Raw genomic sequence first — 20,976 nt, forward strand, 5'->3', positions numbered from 1 at the left:
AGGAGAATCACAATTTAACTAAGCAAACGTTAGGAAATAATTGGTTTTTAAAAGAGAAAGAAAAAATGTGGTCATAATGCTATTTGGTGAAAAACAATTATCAAAAAGTTTTAAGTAGTTCTGCCTAACCTCTACAAAGAGAATTATATCAATGTGGTTTCTTTATTTTTTTATTTATTTATTTTTTTAGGCGAGGCAACCCTTGGTTGACCTCACAGATTACAAAGACCTTGTCAGTTTATAATTCCTTATTTTTTTATTTTTTATGCCTACAATACCTGGTGTTCCTAGGTGGTCTCCCATCCAAGTTCTAACCACGCCTGACCCTGCTTAGCTTGCGAGATCAGACAGGATCGGGCTTGTTCAGGGTAGCATGGCCGTAGACACCAATGTGGTTTCTTACACTCAAATTTTAGTTCCATTACTGAGAACAGAGACTGGCATAGTATATATTCAATATATGTCAATGTAATTGAAATTTAATTCTAAAACGTGAATCTCATTCTTCCAAGAAGCCCTTTCTGACTATATCGGCTCACAAGAAACCCCCTTTTCAGACCCCTCTCCAACAATGAACTAAACTGTTTTTGTTGTTCTTTAATTATTGTATGCATAGATGCTTATCTTTCCAACTTATCTCCCAACTCCCTCAAATTCAGAGACTGAGAATTAAATTTCTTTTAAATAAGCCAACAGTACCTAACCAGGGGGGACACAGAGTGGGATTATATATGAAACATCTCACCCTATTCACCCCCATAAGCATAAACAACTTAAAATGTAATATTCCTACAAAACACACACACGTTCTTCTATGATATTCATGAGTTGCTTCTTTGAAAACCCAATAAAATATGCATGCAAATAGAAGGAACCTGGAGAATGAGCCCATTCTACTTTGCCCCCTGTCCCACATTCGCTGAGCTTAGAGAAGACAGGGCCAGTGTTTTCTGTGGTATTCAGGAAGTGCTGGACGTGAATTTGAATAGAAAATGAGCAGAAACAACCTGACAATTTGCCACTCTAAAACATGTAAGCTTCTTTCCTCAGCTGCTGCTTGGTGCTACTTAGTGTAGCATGCCTCCTTGAAGATCTGGTCTGGTGACTCAAAATCTTTTTCAAAGGCATCTGTGAGAGATTTTACCCAGAGACTCCTACCACCCCTGGTTTGCTGAGAGCATCACCAACTTCATCTTCTTTCTTACTGAAGCAAATGTGGGCCATTTAGGGGTAATTTATATAGTACTCACCAATAAGATCTGCTTGAAGAAAAGTAGAGATTTTTCAAGGTAATTCAACAAAACTGGGTTTTTCGAAACTGCATTGTTATATATACCTGCCTTTCTTTCCAAAGATCTCACGTGTTCTCTTATCAGTTGTGTGTGCGTGTGTAGATGTATTTGCTATTTTGTTTGTTTTCTTAATTAATTGAGTCTAATTCTCTTAATAGCTTACATAAGAATGACTACAAAAGTTGGGAAAACATACTTCCCTTTCAAATCCACGAAAATACTTTTTCTTGCTAAATAGCCAAATAATTCAAAACTAAGCCATTGCGTAGGTCAGGGTTAAACTGTCTGAAGAGGTAATCAATCTTCTAAAGTTTCTCTATGTGAGTTAAGCACCTACTCCTGTTTCAAAGGCCATATTGTTTTATCTGGACTTTCAGTTAGTACATAAAAATATACGTGTTTAAAATTTCAAAGAAAAATAATTCATAAAATTTGCCCTTATTTACTCACTCATTCATTCATTCATTCATTCATTCTTTTTGTTCTCGGTTCTACAATTAACTCTGTTCCCATCACAGAGCTCTGAAAATACCTATAATCACTTAAACCTTTGTCTTCACTTAATTGTTAATATTGCTACCTTGAAATTCTTGCTTCCTCATTGATTCCATTATTTATTTTTGAGAGCAGCCATTTCCAGCAGGTGTATATTACAAGGAACCATATAAAATTGCCACTTTGGCAGATTTAAGAAATCAAATATTGGTAATTTTATATAGTTCACACTTTATGTTTAAAAACATCTTCAACTCTCTTCTTCATGCTACTCATTCAAATATTATAAAGTTTTCTCTAATCAGTTTCCATAAGGTTTTTCTGCTATTTCTCTTGTTCTATTTTTACAGTCGCCATTCCCCATTTAAATAAACTTCACTGAGGCTCATCGCTCATCATTTCTCAGCAGGACAACTGCTACTGAGTCCTTGCCTGACTCTACATCACTCCTACTACCCTTCTAATCCAATCTCAAGACCAGTGGATCCGTTTCTGCCAACACCACTTGGAAGAAATATATCTTTCTATCCAAAATTCTTCTGTGTCAAATGCAAATTTATTTAGCTATTCTTGAATGTCTACCAGCAAGTCTCCTAACTTATGTCATTAATTCATTAACCTTTTTCATTATTCTTCAGCAGATTCTCCGTTCTAGACAAGAAAATTCTCTGCCCCAATTGTTTCCTGCCTAAGAGATTTATTATGTGTGTTATTCTATCATCTGAATAATTCAGTCTATTGAATTGAAAAATAATTCAATATTGATATGTTCTACTACATTCACCACCTGCTCTTGATTCTGTGAGAAGAAATAAGACCCTTGTTTTCACGTATGGTGCCAGAATTGTAACATTTCAGGTCTAAGGATAACAACCAAATATTATGTTCATTTTAGATCTATGAATCTATAGATCTCAGGTAATGCAAAAGTTAAATTTTCCATTAGTTTCTTATGTTATCAATTTCCATAAATGTCATAAAAGTAGGAATAAACACCAAAAAACTCATTTCCTTTATTATGACGTATGTCCTCTATAACACCCAGAATCAATTAATAATTTTAAATACTAATCATTTGAAAGTAAACAAGGTATGTATGATTTACTAATCACATAGTTTGTTTTTTTTTCCTGGCACTGTTAGAATAACCTTCACAACTGCCAATTAATATTTGCTAAGTGTCCAACAGGGGTAAAGTATGGAGCCAGGATTAAAAAAACTCACAAGATAAAGAGCAACAGTCTTGAGTATTTCATAAGGAGAACAAAAAAACTATCCTGGTCCTTCTAGAGAGTCAACTGGAGAACAAGAAGACCTATTTTGAAATACTATTATGAACTTTAGTGTAATTTTATGTAATAGTAGTACATTTCATTCCAAATAAAAAAAAAATTTTCTCAGTTATTCACCATGATGTTGAGCTTCAGGTCACAGATTTAGATTTCCAAGTTCAATAACCAATAAATTCTTGATTTTCATGTTTGCAATCTGGGTAGACAGTTACCATGGTTTATAGACTCCAACTGCCCAGCCTTTCCATAAAGTAACATATTGTTCTATGTATTTATAGTTACCTCTTACAATAGACATCTCTCTGAGTGCATGCCACACTCAACGCTCTCCATGTCATTTCCTTATGAAGAGTAAGTCTTTAGACCTCTCTCTTCTGTTAACAGCTAGGATAAATTAGAGATTAACACATCATCTGAAAATAGCCATCCCTAGGCTGTGCAGTGACAAGGAGGTGGCCTTCATGTAAAAAGTCTGCCCCAACGGAGATCCTTTATAGTTGATGGTGACTGCTTAATAGGGTGACCATGTCCTTTATTTCCAAACCAAGACATCTTTAAATATTAAAAGAACCACTGTAATTACACGACAGTCAAAAGCCAGTATTGTTCCAAGCAAAATGGGACACCCAGTTATAATCAATTAGCCTAAAGAGCCTAAACAGATCCTCTCTCTGCACATAGGACTCAGGAAGAAAGCCAGTAAGAACACAGAATGAAAGCAGTAAAATATCCTAAGACAGAAGAAAAGGTAGTAGGCATCATGAGTGAACAAAGAGGTGAGATAAAACAGGGAATCAAGAGAAACTCCTCCTTGGCATTAGGAAAAGTAGCTAATGTTTTAGACACTGTGCTAACAACTTTAGATATCTCGTTGCACTTAATCTCCAAGTCAATTTATGAGATGGCTGCAATTACCGCGCACACACACACACACACACACGCGCGCGCACACACTTTACAAATAATTTATATGAAGATATCTGCCCGAGATCATGCAGCCATCAACACTACCCAGGCAATGAAAACAGCTGAGTCATCATAATGGCAAAATAATAATAATAATAATAATGAAAACAGCTAAGTCATCATAATGGCAAAAAAACAAATGAACAAACAGGGCAATTGGTTTCAAAAAAGGTGTGCACATTCCACGGGAGTGCCCAGTGTAGCAGGGTGTGGAAGAACATGCTAAAAACTAAATGTATATTTAATCTTAGCTTCTATTTATAAATTTGTGTATATATTCAATAATGTATACAATTCAGTATTATAGTAATACATATGTATAATTTACAAGTAAATGTATATCTATTATGCTTACTCTTTTTCTGATGGAGCATATGATCAAAAAAGTTGAAAGAGCACTGTCCTAGAGTTCAGAGCAATGAATGCCCATTTTGGAGGAGACAGATCTTACTGTCATTGTGGGATCACCAGGACTAATCTCAAATTACTAGAGCCAGTATATAGCCAAGAGGTGGTAGTGATCAAGGCTGATTCATGTCCTCCCTCATTCCTTATACATTCCAAAAATACACTTCTATCAACTCAAATCAACTGTGCTTGAAATGTCAAAAGTATCATCTTATCCTAGAAGTTTTTAAAGGTCCTTACCCAACACTATAGAACAACATGATTTTAAACCCAGACATAAAAATACTTTACCACAAGCATAATCTCACAGAAATATGGAGCCATGCGTCCATGTCTTATTAAATTAATTAAACAAAGGGACCATTAGATTGGATGGTTCTAATGGTTGACCTACCTAAGGAAAACAAACCTAAGCCAGAGTTAATGAACTGGAATCTGAGAAAATGAAACTGAAGAATGACCAATCATAAGCAGCAAACTAAGCTTTCCCACATAAAGCAACCGCTAATCTACAACCAATCAAATAATTTCTTTGCTTTGCTTCAGTGTCTTCTCCACAAAAACCTTGCTGCTAGCTTCTGCCACTGGAACACTCCTAACCACTTTCCGTTTGGTGCTGCCCAATTAGAATTGCTGTTTCCTCTTCAAAATTTTAATGTGCCTCACTCTACCTTTTAATAGTCTTGAAAGGTAAAAATGCATATGTAGGATTAATAATTAAGTTTCATAAGTAAACAATCTTTTTTAAAAAAGTCTTTTAAATATTTTATTTTAGACATTTTAAAAACTCATCTCAATTTCAACATCCCTCTTTATGAGTAATAAAGTTCTTTTTGTCTGTGCTAAGTCAGAATGCTTAAGCCTGTCTCTCCTATTGCATCCTCAGTTGAGATACTTACAATGGGGTTACATCCAAATAAACCCATCCTAAATTAAAAATACTATAATTTGAAAATGTATTTAATACTACACTATAAAGTATTGGCTGTTTACTCTCATGACCACATGGCCGACTGGGTGCTGGGGCCCCCTGGTGCTGCTTGTCATCACGAGAGAGTATTGTACCACAAATCACCAGCCCAGGAAAAGAAACAAACTCGGCAACTATCACTAGTTACTTTGCACATATATATTACATTTTTGGCATGAAAAACATTTATTTAACTCAACTTATTCTTTCTCTGACAATCTGATCCAAATTCATCTCTGTTTGAGTTTATTTGGACTCTCAGGAAGGACCCCATGTTGTGATCATTCTTTAGGCAGAGTCCTTAGGAAAATACCCCTTTGGGGTGTGGAAGATGGAAAAGTAAGGGAAGTAGGTGGCAGCTATGACTCTCCTACTTACCTGAAAATTTATAGAAATTCAAAGACAGTTCTAGAAGTGTTCAGAATAATTGCTTATGTATTAATTAAAATTCCAAAGGACAATAATAGTCATTACCATTTGATTCTGAAGAAAAATGCTCAAATCAACAGTCTAGGGTGAGCACCTCTCCTCCTGCCTCCTCCTCCCTCCACATGGTTCTGTCTTCCATCTCTGCCTTAGATCACAGAGAGCCAGTCTCTTCATCTCCTCTTCCCACTTTTCTCACTTTCCACCATCCACCCACCCCCACTTCTAATTTTCTTTCTTCATTAACCTAACATAGTATATAAAAATATATTTTAAGTAGCCATTTAACATAAATTATGTCTCCTTTTCTCATTTTTAAAAGATTAGACGAACATGAAAATTTAGCAATAACCAAACACTACTTAGTATATAATAGATGTTTGTTAATGTTAGTTCCTTTCCCCACTTATGCGTTTGTTGTTTGTTTTGCAGTACAATTGATTAATTTTGTCAAGATCAATGGCCCTTAATGAGGGAGGAAAAATTCGCATTTTAACACTAGCTTTTCTCCATAACATAGTCTTTCTAGCCATATTTGCTCTGAAAAACTCCAACTTTGTAATGTTTATGTTAAAAGACACAATCTCAGTGTATAAAATCCTTTATTAGAAAAAAGGGTGGTCTGGACCCTGGATTAGTAGTTACCAGAAGGAAGCAGAAGAAAAGACAGGTAAAGGAGGTCAAATATTTGGTGACAGAAGATTGGACTTTGGGTGGTGAACACACAATACAATATCATATGATGTATTATTGAATTGTACACTTGAAGACTATTTGATTTTATTAACCAATGTCACTCTACTAATTTTAATTAATAAATAAATAAAAAGAAAAGAGGATGCCCAAGCCTTCACAGATCAGACACTTAAGGAAAAGCTCCAGGTATAACATGATACTGATCCAGTAGCCAGACTATCCTGCCAACTTTCAATTTCCACTATGGTTGCTTCACATGCTGCAACCTACATGCTCACCTATGGTTGGTTCCTCCTTTTGAACTGGCAGATGAATGAGAAGATGGACTTTCTATATTATTCTCAGTTCAAATTTAATTAGCCAAAATTTTATTTTAAATTTTCTTATTAAGTGCCGAAGAAATTATCAAAGGAAATATTTACAAAACCTGTGTTTTTTCCAACAAAAGTTTATTCATCGTCTATGGACCACATCCATCCCTTCACATAGTCTCCTCCATGACTGAGGTCAAGAGGCCAAACTTAAACTCTGGACACAGCGGGCTATTTGCATCCTGAGGGCAGAAACAGTATCTGTGTTGTTTAAAATAAAATGTCCAGTGTCTATCAAAGTATATATACATATATCAAATCATCATGCTATATATGTCAAATATATACAATTTTATTTTTCCATAAAGCTGGGAAAAATAAAAAATTTGTAAAGTACCTAAAAGATAAAAAGTGGTCAATAAGTACTTTAGAAATAAATAAATGAAGACATAACTTCTCACCTTTCAAAAGAAACACCCCTCCCAAGAAGTAGGTGATGAGCCATAACCATTACAGAAACGAACAGAAATAATTTCCTTCTCTTGGTAACAAGACAGTTATTCTTTCAAAATTCTCTTACAGGAGAATTGTGTTGCATTTGAAAACATATTCAAATGAGTAGTTTTTTTACCTTTGTCCATGTAAATCCAAACCGCAGTAGCAAATCTAGTATGACCTAAAATACATTATTCATTTCACCACAGCGTAGCTCTTTTGCAAAAGAACAGAAAGAGTAGATTGTAAATGTCTGCCTTCCCTTAACAGCTGTTATTTACATTGTGAGGTGTTATTCAGTTATAAATTATATCTTACCTAAGGAAATTACGCTAACTTTGCAAACACCAAGCAAATCCAGAATTAAAGACAAAAATTACTAATTACCATAAGCTGGCACATTACTATACACATTAAATACAAAATTACTAATACTATAAGCTGGCATACGCAAAGTACCTAATGAAAGGTGAGAAAGATTTCTTCAAAAACTAAAGAGTAATTAGAGGTGGCAGAGCAGGACTAAAGGACAGTGCAATAAGACACTGAAATAGCTGCTTTTGGAAGCCCAGGAAAAAGGTATGTGACCTCCACATTGTTTTTCTAGACCTGCCAGTGATTAGTGTTAACTCTTCCATTATACTTGAGCAAAATCTGAAGTAAAGAAAGTCCCAGCAATATGGAGGTCACCAGAATTAAATGATTGCATTGGAATAATAAAGATGAAATTAAAAACAACAGCATTTCAAGAAAGAAAGGAAGGAAATAAAGAAATTTTAATTATATCTTAACATTCATATATCTGATTCCTAATAATCTAGGGAATGGTGGTTAGGAAAAAACAACTCTCAGTGATTCCACTTTGTGTCAGTAGCTGTGCTAATTAGTTTACACAAATTATTTTATTTAATTTCAAATAACCCCCAAGATGTCTATATCACCATCATTTACAGTGTATACACAGAGACAGAGTGGGATTAACTAACTTTTCAAAGTCACATCCTATTAAGTGGCTGAGCCAGGGTCTATTGTACAAAAAGATGACAATTTTTGGTATCCATCTACCATACCCCACCTTCAACTTGTCTTAAGTGAAAAAGTGAAAAAGAGAAGGGCTATCCAACTTTAAGACTTATTATAAAGCTACAGTTATAGAGACAGTGTGGTATTGGTAAAAGAACATAAAAATAGATCAATAGAACAGAATAGAGAGTCTAGAAACAGACCCAAATAATTATTGTCAACTGTTCTTGGACAAAGGAGCAAAGGCAACACAATGGAGAAAAGATGGTCTTTTCATTCAACAAGCAGTGCTGAAACAACTAGACATCCACATGTTAAAAAACAAATCTAGACATAGACCTTAAACCCCACAAAAATTAACTCAAAATGGATCACAGACCTAGATGTAAAATGTAAAACTAAACCTCCTAGAAGACAATATAAGAGAAAATTTAGATGACCTTGGGTATGGTAATGACTTTTTCAATACAACACCAAAGGTACAAGCCATGAAAGAAAGAATTTAAAAAGTTGAATTTCATGAAAATTAAAAACGTCTACTCTGCAAAAGACACTGTCGTGAAAATCAGAAGACAAGCTACACACCAAGAGAAAATATTTGCAAAAGATGTATCTGATAAAGGACTGTTATCCAAAATAAACAAATAACTCTTAAAACTCATTAAGAAAACAAGCAACCCAATTAAAAACCAGGCAAAAAATATAAACAGTCACCTCATCAAAGAAGATACACGATGGCATATAACCATATAACAAGATGCTCAACATCATATGTCATTAGGAAATTGCAAATTAAAACAAGATACAACTAAATACCTGTGAGAATGCCCAAAATCTAAAACACTAACATCAAATGCTGGCAAGGATGTTGAGCATCAGGAATTCTCAATCACTGATGGTGAGAATGCCAAAAAAAAAAAAAGTACATCTTTCAAAAGACTATTTGGTGGTTTCTTACAAAACTAAAAAATATCTTAACATCTAGTGCAGAAATCACACAACTCAAATGAGTTGAAAATTTATGCCCACCAAAAACCTGAACACTGATATCTCTAGCAGCTTTATGAATAATTGCCAAAATTCAGAAGCAAGCAAGATGACTAGGCAGAGCACAGAGAATTTTTAGGGCAATGAAACTAGTATTATCAGGCCAAGATCTAGATCTGTCGTCAGATAGACAGTAAGGAAGCTTTAACTGACATAAATTAGAACACTTCTTTGTGTATGTGAAACTTAAGCAATACCCTAAAATTTTGTATGAAAACCCAACAAAATAGCCACTATTTTCCATGGGATATACAACAGAACTACTAAATATACTTTTATTTGCCTTGAATCTTGCCCACTCTATATTGACTCGACAGCCTATGTTAAATTAGTAATACATTTTATGAAGTAGTTCATTGTTGAGCTTGAGTGTTCATGAGGAGGTAGAAATGGAACTTTATTATTTAACGTTTACGATAAGAATTCTTTGCTTGCTGACTATTTTATACTTTCCTTCCTGAGCCAAAGCTTTGTAAAACATGTTTGGTTCACCTGACAGCTCTCCAGAAAGTCTGAGCCAATTTGCAGTTTCTTCTTCGGTGTGAGAGTGCCTATTTCCTCAGAGCTTCTCTTAAAGCTTATGATCTTTACATATTTTGGCTGATTGGACAGACATAATAGTACACAAAGTTGTTTTAACTTACAATTATTTGAGAGTTTTAATGTTTTATCACATGTTGGCTACATACTTTTTGTTTTTTTAAACGGCTTTACTAATACATAAGTTACATACCATTAAGTTCAGTCTTTTAAAGTGTACAATTCAAGGGCTTTCAATATATTCTAGAGTTGTGCAAATATCCACATAAACTAATTTTAGAATATTTCATCACCTCAGAAAGAAACCTTGTACTCACCATTCCCTTCATCCTACTCTTCCCCCAGCTCTGGGAAATCACTAATCCACTTTGGGTCTCTATATATTTGCCTATTGTGGATGTTTCACGTAAATGGAATCATACACTGTATGATTTTGTAACTGGCTTCTTTCACTTAGCATAATGTTTTCAAGGCTCATCCAAGTTGTAGCATGTATCAGTACTTCATTATTTTTTATAGTTAAATAATGTTCCATTATAGTAATTATATCATGTTGTGTTTATCCAGTCCTCCTGCTATAGGCCTAGGTTTTATCATTTTCCAAATGGCAAAGGGAAGACAAAACTACAGATCTACCAGTCATTCCTTCTTTACCTTCTTGTTCTGCTACAAGCTTTCTTGTTCTTTCCACGATATCCATGCATCAGCCAGGCCTCCTTCCGGGCCTGGAGTTCGTTAAAGAGCTTCACATGGTGCACTAGGTACTGCAGTACGAATTAAAGCAACTTCTTGAATTCGTGTCTTCCTCTGGAAAGGGTAACCAACATTTGGCTGCCAGTGCTTCCTCCTCTGCCTGGAATTCACACCTGCCTGTGCTACCTCTAGACATTAAGGCCAGCTTCACACAGGCAGCAAAGACAGAAAAATTCTGAACCTGGGACAGAAAACAATCTCAATATGAAATGACTCAAATTTTTTTCTAGTGGCTTTTTAAAAGTGTGTGTATATGTGTGTGTGTGCATGCGTGTGTGTGTGTGTGTGTGTGTGTGTAAAAATCCTGGAGTCTTTTTCTGAACATAAAACTGACATATCATCACTGACAAAAATTATTAGAAAATCTAAGAGTATAAACAAAAAAAGTCCTATCTCTTTTCATGTCCCAAGGTTAACCATGGCTATAGGTTTGGTGTATATCCTTAGAGAAACAGACAGATACAGTTGCCAAAATATACACTTATATTTTAGACAACTGGAAATGTATTATATATAGTTTCACATAAAATTTTTTTCCACCACATTTTCTAATGTCATTAAATATTGCTTGAAAACATTAAATTTCCACTTAGGACCCATCGTGATATACAAATCTTTTTCCTCCCTTTGCATATTTAAGTCTCCTCCATTATAAGTAGGACTGTGATAAACATCACATCTCATGTGTCTCAAATTTTTATTTGGTTCTACAATCTTTATACTTATCAATTCGATCATTTGCAAACATTTGTCAAAGGCCTACCCTACTATAGGCACAGTGCTAGAGATTCAATGTTGATCCTTAAAAACCTCTCAGAAAATAACTCTTCTGTTCCCTCATTTTGTCCTGCCTCCTTGGCATACCTGCTTGCTTATGTTCTTCCAGTTACTTTCCCCAACTACTGTTCTTGCCTGTTCCTTGCCTATCCATTACTTTTCACACATGCCTTTTCCCATAGCTCAGTTAAGCTTATTCCTAACCCTTGCTACCTGACTGACCCTCTAGCAAGCATTTCTCAAACTATTTGGTCTCAGGATCACTTTATACTCTTAAAAATTATTGAGGATCCCAAAAAGATTTTGTTCTGTGGGCTGTTTCTCTATTTACCGAATGACAAATTAAAATTAGAAACATGAAACAATAGAACACAAGTACAAATTTCATTAGCCAAAAGAGAGAGGACAACATCTCAGTTCATATAGCCTCTGGAAAACTCCACTGCACACTCAAGAAAGATTGAAAGTGGAAAAGGAAAGTAATGTCTCAGTATCATTATGAAAACAGCTGGATCTTGCAGATCCTCCCAAAAAGATCTTGAGGACCCCAAGCTAGAGAACCACATCTAGGCCTTTGTCCTATGATTTCCTGTGTCACCTAATTCTCACTTTGCATTCACCATCTCTCATGGCCTGTGTCAACCACGGCAGGGGAGGGGGCAGCTGCGGTGTCATCAGCTTGCTTGGTTGCTATACATCACGATGGCATGGCTCCTTATTGCCTTTGCTTTCTCTGCAAAAAAAGATCAGTATCCAAGTCCCACAGGTTTTATGCAACTAAGTCAGTGTTCCTAGGCTATTTATGTTCTAGGATATTTAAGTGATGAAACATAGAAATCCAGCCTGTTTAATAAATTTTAATAGGAGGGCAGAATAACCGTAGAAGCCTCTAGAACAGTGCTACCCATCTCTTGTATTAAAGTGAAAGTTAAGATTTTATATATATATGCCGATTAGTGGCATATATAAGATCTATATATATACGCCGATTAGTGGAGATACCTGCCTTTAACTTTATTAACAATGCTGCCCAAATATATAGAAAGAAAATAAGGCTGAGAATAAAACAGGAATTAAAGGACTTCCACTATTACAAAGTCAAAACATTAATTACGCTCAATAATTTGCTTTTTGCTTTGTTTTCACATTTGACCTCTGGACAGTCATACTGTTTTTTTAACGTGACATTTCAGGTATTGGATTTTTTCCTTTATATAATAACATTACAGAACCTAACTCCCAGCCTAACCACACAATTCACTTTGTTTAACTCCTTTCCTCCCAATATTTACCCACATCAAGGTATTTAATTACGTACATACAATCAGAGTACAAGTTGCATAACTGTGAAGCTTTCTACAACAATTACAGCTGCACTGTGCTTCATGAAGTACATCTAAATAAGAAGGACAAATTCCACAGCCCTACTTCTAAACAGAGCTGAAGCTTCCGTCCTTTAGAAAATGAGCATTCAAAAACCATTTTTAGCCTATTTATACCTCTGCTTCCAAGATAGGACACTCTCTGGATGAGCTTATTGCCTTTTAGTTTTCATAGCCCTTGAGAACCTCTGGAAATTTAAGTTTAACCATCTCTAACTCAGTCAGCGGAAGATTCAAACACATATGTACACACACAGACCCACACACACCAGTCACAGTCATATAGCAAAACATGACAGAAGCACCCAGACTCAATGAGTTCCTGGGAACCTTTTATTTTCAGAGCATAAATCTCCCTTCTAGGCATCCCCAGACAAAATGGACACGCAAGGCTCCAGACGAGCAAAGGTGACTCAGTGATATGTCACAAACTGAGGTAGGAGCTCTACTTTTGAGGGCTGCTTTACTAAGTTTTTACCTATCTTATTCCTTAAAAGACAAAGTTCTCAAACTACTTCCAAGCATTTATAAAGCAAACAAAGCCACCTGCCAGAAATGTTTGCTTTATTCTGAAACTGCTGTATTTACCTTGAAAACCACAAAATGTAAATAAGGGCACCTGATCAGAGAAAATCTTTAAACTACTCACTTACCGAATCAACACCTGGGAAGGAAAGGCAGTTGACTTGGACTTGAACACATGATATACAAATGGAGCTTTTATCTTAGTGGTAGTTTGAATAAGTTAATGATTAGTAAGCTTTATGGAGATACACAGAGACTTTCATAAACAAAATATAACTTTTATGAATTTATTTAATACTCGGAAGAGAGTAAAACAAGTAAGGCCCACCCACCATAAACTGTAGAAGTACAATCTAAATTCATACATACTTCCACTTAAAATAACAGATATGTGTATGACACTCTCTCCCACTGGCGATAATTTGTTCTAGAGTATGTGAAAACAAGTAATTTGACCTTTTTTTAAATTTAATTTTATTAGTTTCAAGCATACAGTACATTGGTTAGACATTTGTATAGTTTATGAAACAATCCACGACTGCTCTTACTTTCCTCTGGCTCTCTACCTAGCCATTACATTAATGCTAACTGCTTTCCCTGTGCCGTGCTCCCCATTCCTGTGATCAACTATCAACTACTAATTTGTACTTCTTTAACCCTTCACCCCATTATCCCAGCCCAGCAATCCCCCAACCCCTCTGTCCATTGCCAGATTGTCTGCTATATTTGTGAGTCTGTTTTTGATTAGTTTGTTCTTTTTGTTCCTTAGATTCCACATATAAGTGAAATCATATGGTATTTATCTTTCTCGGACTAATTTCACTCAGCATAATAACCTCCAGGTCCTGATTTGACTTTTTAATATGCCTAATACATGACAAGATAAGAGAGGATAAGGAAAATAGTTCATTTAAAAATAGCTACCATTTAATTCATTGAGTTTTTGAGTGAGCCATAGTTTCAGATCTACAAACAGTCCATACTTCTCACCACAATATGTTCTTAGAAATTATATTATAAAAAGAATGCATTTCCCATAGGAAATTCTACTGAAATAATATAATTGGGATTATTTTCCTAAGGAATACACAGTTAATCATGAATATAGCAGAAATGGAAATATTCTCACCCTCCATATCATTTAGAAAATCAAATATCCTATAAAAGTGATTCAAATGTACTTTGTAAAGATCATTCGTTTCTCCAAAATTAAAACTGCAACTATATCTAAAGACCTCACCAAGGACCTACCTAAGAAAGCCCAGAGAGGCAAAGAAAGAGTCCTGAGTGAATAAACTCTTTCTTCATCTTCCACACAGCCAGTCTTAGAGGTGAAAAAAGTCACAGAAGTATAGTTGAGTAGGAAAACTTCCTTTTTTTTTTTTTTTTTTTTTTTTTTGCTTCAGTGAAGTCAAGAAAATATTTCTGGGTCAATTGAACTTCTAGCCGCCTCAGGGCTGCTTTTGCCCCTCGGGGCTATTCATTCTTGAGTTGTCTAAATTTACCCCCCAGCCTCAGCTTCTTCCAGAATGGCCTCTAAATGTAGTCATATATTATGCAGCCTTTCGAGACTGGCTTCCTTTACTTAGCATAAATCATTTGCTAAATCACCATGTCATTGGGTGTATCAGCTGTTCATTCCTTTTTAGTATTGAGTAGTATTCCATTATGTGGACATACCGTTGTGTGTACTGTTTATTCATTCACCAAATGAATGAGATTTTGATTGTTTCCAGTTTTTGCTATAAACATTCACATACAGATCTTTGTGTGAACTTAAGTTTTCATCGCTTTGGGTAAATAATTAAGAGTGAGATTTGGGAGGTAATATAGTGTGCGTGTGTTTAACTCTTTTCCAAAATGGCTGTAGCATTTTGGACACTGCCAGTGATGCATGAGAGACCTAGTTGGTCTGCATCCTTGACAACAGTACTGTTGTCAGCATTTTCAGTACCATCAGTAATTTTTCATTTTAGCCATTTCTGTAGTGGTACTTCATTGTGGCTCTTGATATTGTTGTTTTCTTCAATATTGGTATTCTCAGGGATTCCATTTAGAGTACTCTTTTCTTCTCACTCTCACAGCTTTAAATTCCATCCATATGCTAGTAAATGTCAAATCTGTTCTTCCACCTTGATTTCTCTCTGGAGCCTCCAAATCAACATATCCAGCAATCTTCTAGATCTGCTTCTCTGGCAGAAAGGATGTCAGAACCCAATTCATTACTGTGGTAAATTGCACAGTGGCCATAAATTCTTCCCATCCCTGTATGCATGTCCCTTTGCAGGTGACTTTGCAGCTCCTCCCATCAAAAGGCAGAGTCAATGTCCCCACTCTTCGCATCTGAACTTAGCCATATAGCATCAGTAAATGTGACGCAAGCAGAGGCTTGAATAATGTTTGAGCACTGGGGTTTGCCCTTATTCTCACAACACTATCCCTATGTGAAGAATCTCGGCTAGCCTGCAGATAATGAGGGACACATCCCTATCAAAAACCTATCCATTGGCAGATATGTGAGTGAAACCATTCTAGACCATCCAGCTGCCAACTGACCACAGATACACGAGCAAGTTCAGCAGAGAGCAGCCAAGCCAGCTCAGAACAAAAGAATCAGCCAGAAAGCCCACAGATTCATGAGTTAAATAGATCGATGCCATGAAAGCCACTCAGTTTGGGGGAGGAGGTGAGCTGTTACACAGTAATAGAAAACTGATACAATTACTCACCCCTATCATGCTACTAAAATCTGAAACCTGGGAGAATTCTAGGACACATTTTCTCCCTCACCCCTGCCTCCCACCCTACTCCCACATATAATTAGTCATCAAGTCCTAATATAGTTAAATACATCCCCTTCTCTCCATCTATAGCTATTATATTACTCCATTATCAAATTTCTGAACTATTTTAACAGTCTCTTAGTTGATAACCCATCCTACATTTTCAACCTCTCCATGTAAGAGAACAGTCTTTCAAATTTTCATTTCTGCTCATCATAGCCCAGCTTAAAATCCTTTAATAGTTCTCCACTATCTTGAACATAAAAAATCAAGTACCTCAGTATGGCATACAAGGCCATTAGGCACTGGACCCTCCTCCAAGCTCATCTCTGCCACTCTTCCACATTCTCCTAAGCTTTAACCATTCTTAAAAGCCATGACCACAAATGGTCATGTTACTCCACACCTCTGTGCCTCAGCCAGAAATGCCTCTCTCTCCTAAACAGCCTCCTTTCCACCTCGTTGACAACTGTCTATTTTTCCATAGCTCCAGCTCACCTCCATTCTTCGCTTGAATTCCCAAGCCAACGACAACCCTCTTCTCAGTGCTTCCATAGCCCCCGTCAGATTAGTCAGTGGTTAAGGATCTGGATTTCAATCAAAGGTTTGCTTCTTTCTAATTGTATGACCTTGGGCAAGTTACTTAACTTCTCTGTACTTCAATTTCCTCATCTATAAAATGAGATGTGACAGAGAATGTTACCCCTTCGCCCACAACATCTCTACTCTCCTCTTTAGGTAACAGACCTCCTGAGTTTTAGGTAGGCACATGGATAGCCCAATAACACTTTCTACAGCCTTCTTGCACCAAAATATAGCCATGCGTATTGGTTTCCTGTGGCTGCCATAACAAATTACCACAAATTGGGTGGCATTAAAAAAAAAAAACAGAAATTTATTCCTTTGTAGTTCTGGAAGCCAAAAGCCCAAAGTCAAGGTGTCTTCAGGTTCATGTTCCCTCTGAAGACTGTAGGAGAGAATGAATCCTCTCTTGCCTCTTTCAGCTTCTGATGGCTCCAGGTAGCTTCTTTGGCTATGGCAACCTAATTCCATTTGGTCTCTGTCTTCACATGGCCTCTCCTGTGTGTGTGTGTGTCTTCTCTTCTGTTTCTTATAAAGACACTAGTCATTAAATTTGGGGCCCACCTGGGTAATCCAGAATGATCTCATCTCAAGATTCTTAATTTAGTCTACAGCCATGCCACCCTGAACGCGCCCGATCCCTTCTGATCTCGGAAGCTAAGCAGGGTCAGGCCTGGTTAGTACTTGGATGGGAAACCACCTGGGAATACCAGGTGCTATAGGCTTAAAAACAATAATAATAAAATTTTTAAAAAATTCATAAAAAGTTAAAAAAAAGATTATTTAATATCATTTTCGAAGACTCTCTTTTCTAATTAGGTAACGTTCACAGGGTTGGGTATTAGGACATGGATTTATTAGGGGGGAGCACCATTCAACCCAATATACTAAGTGACTATAAGATATGAACAGGAGTGATATTTGTCATTCCAGATATCATTATGAAAGAATCTTCTTGCTCTTGATTCCTCTTACCCCCTTTCTACTAACTGAAAAATGGTGACTATTGGAGCAACTTTGAAAGCCATGTGTAAAGCCATAATATGGTTCTGAATCGCTCACCTAGGAACTATTAAGTGAGAGAGAAATAAACTTCTCTTATATAAATCATTGTTTTTTGTTGTTGTTTTATTTCGGCTATAGCACCTTATCTAATACATGCACATAATAATATCAATAATATATACTACATACTACATAGAGTTGTGTAGGGATTAAGTAGATTAATAAAATATAAAGCATTTTGAACATTACCTGACATACAGTAAGGACTAAATCAATGTTTGTGATTAGCAGCACTGATAGTAGAGTAGTCCTGGTCACATTTAGTTATCATGGATTTACTTGTCTATTTCCTGCAGAAGACCACATTTTGCAGGGTAACGGCGTGGCGCTTTCATTTCAGTATTATATTCAAAAGAACAGCAAATGTTCCATTATGTAAGTTAGCTTTACATATCACTTATTACCCTAGGAATTCCTTTAATGAAAAGGTGCATACTAGGCCTGAGAAGCCTGGATATCCCTTTTCCACATGTACAAATCTTTCAAATTACACATTAAATGCTGTCTTCACTAAGATGCTTTCTTCACCTCTCAAAACAGGAAATTAAAATCTCCATCCTCCCATAATACTTTCACCATACCTTTTTATTTAGCTCTTATCACTGTCTCCCTTGTGCTATAATTCTTTATATACACATCTTATCTCTCTCATTAGATTATAAATTCCTTGAAAGCAGCATTCATTTCTGACTCATTTGAACCACAGCAACTAGTTCGCACACTGCACTGCACACAGCAGATATTAAATAAATCACTATTAAATGTATCCAAGATCTTATAGAGTTGAAAAACAACAACTTAAAAAAAGCTTGCCTCACCCTACAAGCTGCGTGACCTTAACCATGTTATTTTACTTTTCTAAAGTGTAGTTTCCACATTTGTAAAATGGGGCTATTAAAAATTAAATAAGGTAACACGGATAAAGGCCATCATAAGTGCTCAAACTTAAAAATTCAATATTTAGGACTTTCTATTCTTAGAAAGAGTCATCTTGGGTATTAAGTTAAAATACCCACAGACAAAGGTACCTATTCAGTACTTACATGAATTTGGACATACAACCAAGTGCTTCATACACAACACTAGAAGGGAGATTTTTATACACAAGCCAGTAAGCAGCTCGGGAAAACTGGCCCCTGGACACATGATTAGTAAGTGAGGGACTCAGAGAATAGTTCTCATTCTTCAAAAGCACATGCATCTCAGGTGTTAATTTTCTGCCCATCATTTCTTACTCTTAAGAGAGAGAATTAAACTTCACAATTTTAAGCCACAAATCAAAGTTCATACACTGTATATATCACAGACACGACTGTGTGAGTGCTGCTTTAACAGCAATTCATGAGACTTTCACAGTATGAAGTCTTATTTACCACTTAGAACCACAGCAACTTCTCTCCAGTAGAGACTAAAGTATTTGAAAGTGCAAGTACTTTTACAATCTCGACTAGCTTCAACAAGAAAAGCAAAGAGGCAATGCAATCTGTTTTTATTTCATCCTTTGGCCTTTCTCTGAAAGCTCACTGAGAAAAGTAAACTTATTATCCAATTTCCTCTGCCACTTAAGAGTTTAATAATAGGGGATTGACAATAAAAGGTTCTTAATATAAAGACTTACCAGAAATATACAGGATCAACACAGCAATAACATTCAATTGGAGAATTTTAAAGATGTTTTAATATAAATCATGTATTCGTTGGCTTGCAAACCCATTGCAATTTTCTAAACTTCTTTAAGTAGCAGCCAACTACAAAATGCAATAACCTAAAAAAAGTTTCACTTAATACATGTGGAAGTTTTGTCTTCTGCTATTCACACTATAACAAATGTTAGAATGCACATTTTACACCAATGAACTTAAATTTAGAGGTGGAGAATTTAAGACTATAATAAAATAACAGGTCTATACATTGCTTTATCATAAAACACGTAATCAACTAAGAGCAATGATACATGCTTTGTAGTATTAAGACACCCAAAAAAGCATCTGATGACAGAACTGAAATTATATTGCCTTTAAGAATTACAAGTTTTTTCTAGAGCTTTATTCATTAATTCAACAAAAAGTAATAAAACACTCTTCTTGATCTTGGTAATTCAACAGAGCTCAGGCTAACACAGTATTTACGATTTACATTCTAATTGTAGGTCAAATAAAGAAACGGGTACAAATTCTGAGCATGCACTAGTCATGTGTCCTCAGGCCCAAGTTCACTGACTACCACAGTGGACAGTTTCCAGCATGCTGGCAGCCTCCCACTCCGAGCTCCTTCATCTCTCTCCTTCTCTTCAGGAGGGCTTTCCCTGACACCAGGAAAACTTGCCCAGCTGCAAGCAGGAGCAATCCAGAGTATGTTGTGGAAATGGGTGATTACACCCTCAGGGGCAACCTGCAACCCACAGATGATGGAAGTTGGCTGCAGCCTTTCTATTGGAGATTCTGAGGAACACATGTTCCTCATGGTTTCTCAGAAGGCTCCAGCAGGACTGAGCCCCAGTTGCCACAGTGGGGAACATTATGGAACACTTAATTGCCTTTTCATCCTTTAGGCTCATTCTCCCCCACTTCCTCATCCATGCTTCCAGGGATCACCTCCCAAACATGAACTCTATCCAAGTCTTCCAGGATATGATTTGTAGGTACTCCAACCAACACAGTCCTAATCTATTTCCCCTCAGATATATTCAATAATACTGGAATAACACATAAAATGAGATAATCACACATATGCCCTTTATCAGCTTAATAAATTTCAAGATGTCATGAGGCTGGGCATCTGAATAAATAATTTAGATGAGAGTTAAGATGAGAGAGAGAGCAAGAGGGAGTCAAGCTAGAACAATGAGCCAATGCTAATAATATGAAACGTAACGGAGTCTCCACTTGGTTCCAAAGTACCATTTATGTACAGGAGAAGGGACATGAGGATTCAGAAATGCAAATGACTACAGATGGAAGTAAATTAGGGAGTCCTGCCCAGGACTCTTGGGCTACTATTGTGGCATCCAAAAAAGAGGGAGATTCTGATCAGACTGCACCCCAATGTACTATATTCAGTTCTTTCTACACCACTAAGAATTATACTGGCAAATAGGAGCCTAACCAGAGGACAAACAAGCCACTACGATGAAGACTAGAGAAATAAC

General features: G+C 36.2%; 1 protein-coding gene, 1 non-coding gene and 1 pseudogene across 2 annotated transcripts in view; 1 reads left to right on the plus strand and 2 right to left on the minus strand.

Moving 5' to 3' along the window:
- Positions 1-20,976, minus strand: part of ITPR2 (inositol 1,4,5-trisphosphate receptor type 2) — a 437,650-nt gene that overhangs the window by 366,688 nt on the left and 49,986 nt on the right. The gene's annotated exons all lie outside the window — the stretch shown is intronic.
- On the minus strand, positions 267-385 carry LOC111741900 (annotated as a pseudogene).
- LOC111741834 lies at positions 17,370-17,488 on the plus strand. Its single transcript, XR_002781101.1, has one exon. It is a non-coding gene; the product is annotated as a 5S ribosomal RNA (ribosomal RNA).

Source organism: Pteropus vampyrus, unplaced genomic scaffold, assembly GCF_000151845.1.
Source record: "Pteropus vampyrus isolate Shadow unplaced genomic scaffold, Pvam_2.0 Scaffold82, whole genome shotgun sequence".
In the NCBI taxonomy this organism is placed as follows: Eukaryota; Metazoa; Chordata; class Mammalia; order Chiroptera; family Pteropodidae; genus Pteropus; species Pteropus vampyrus.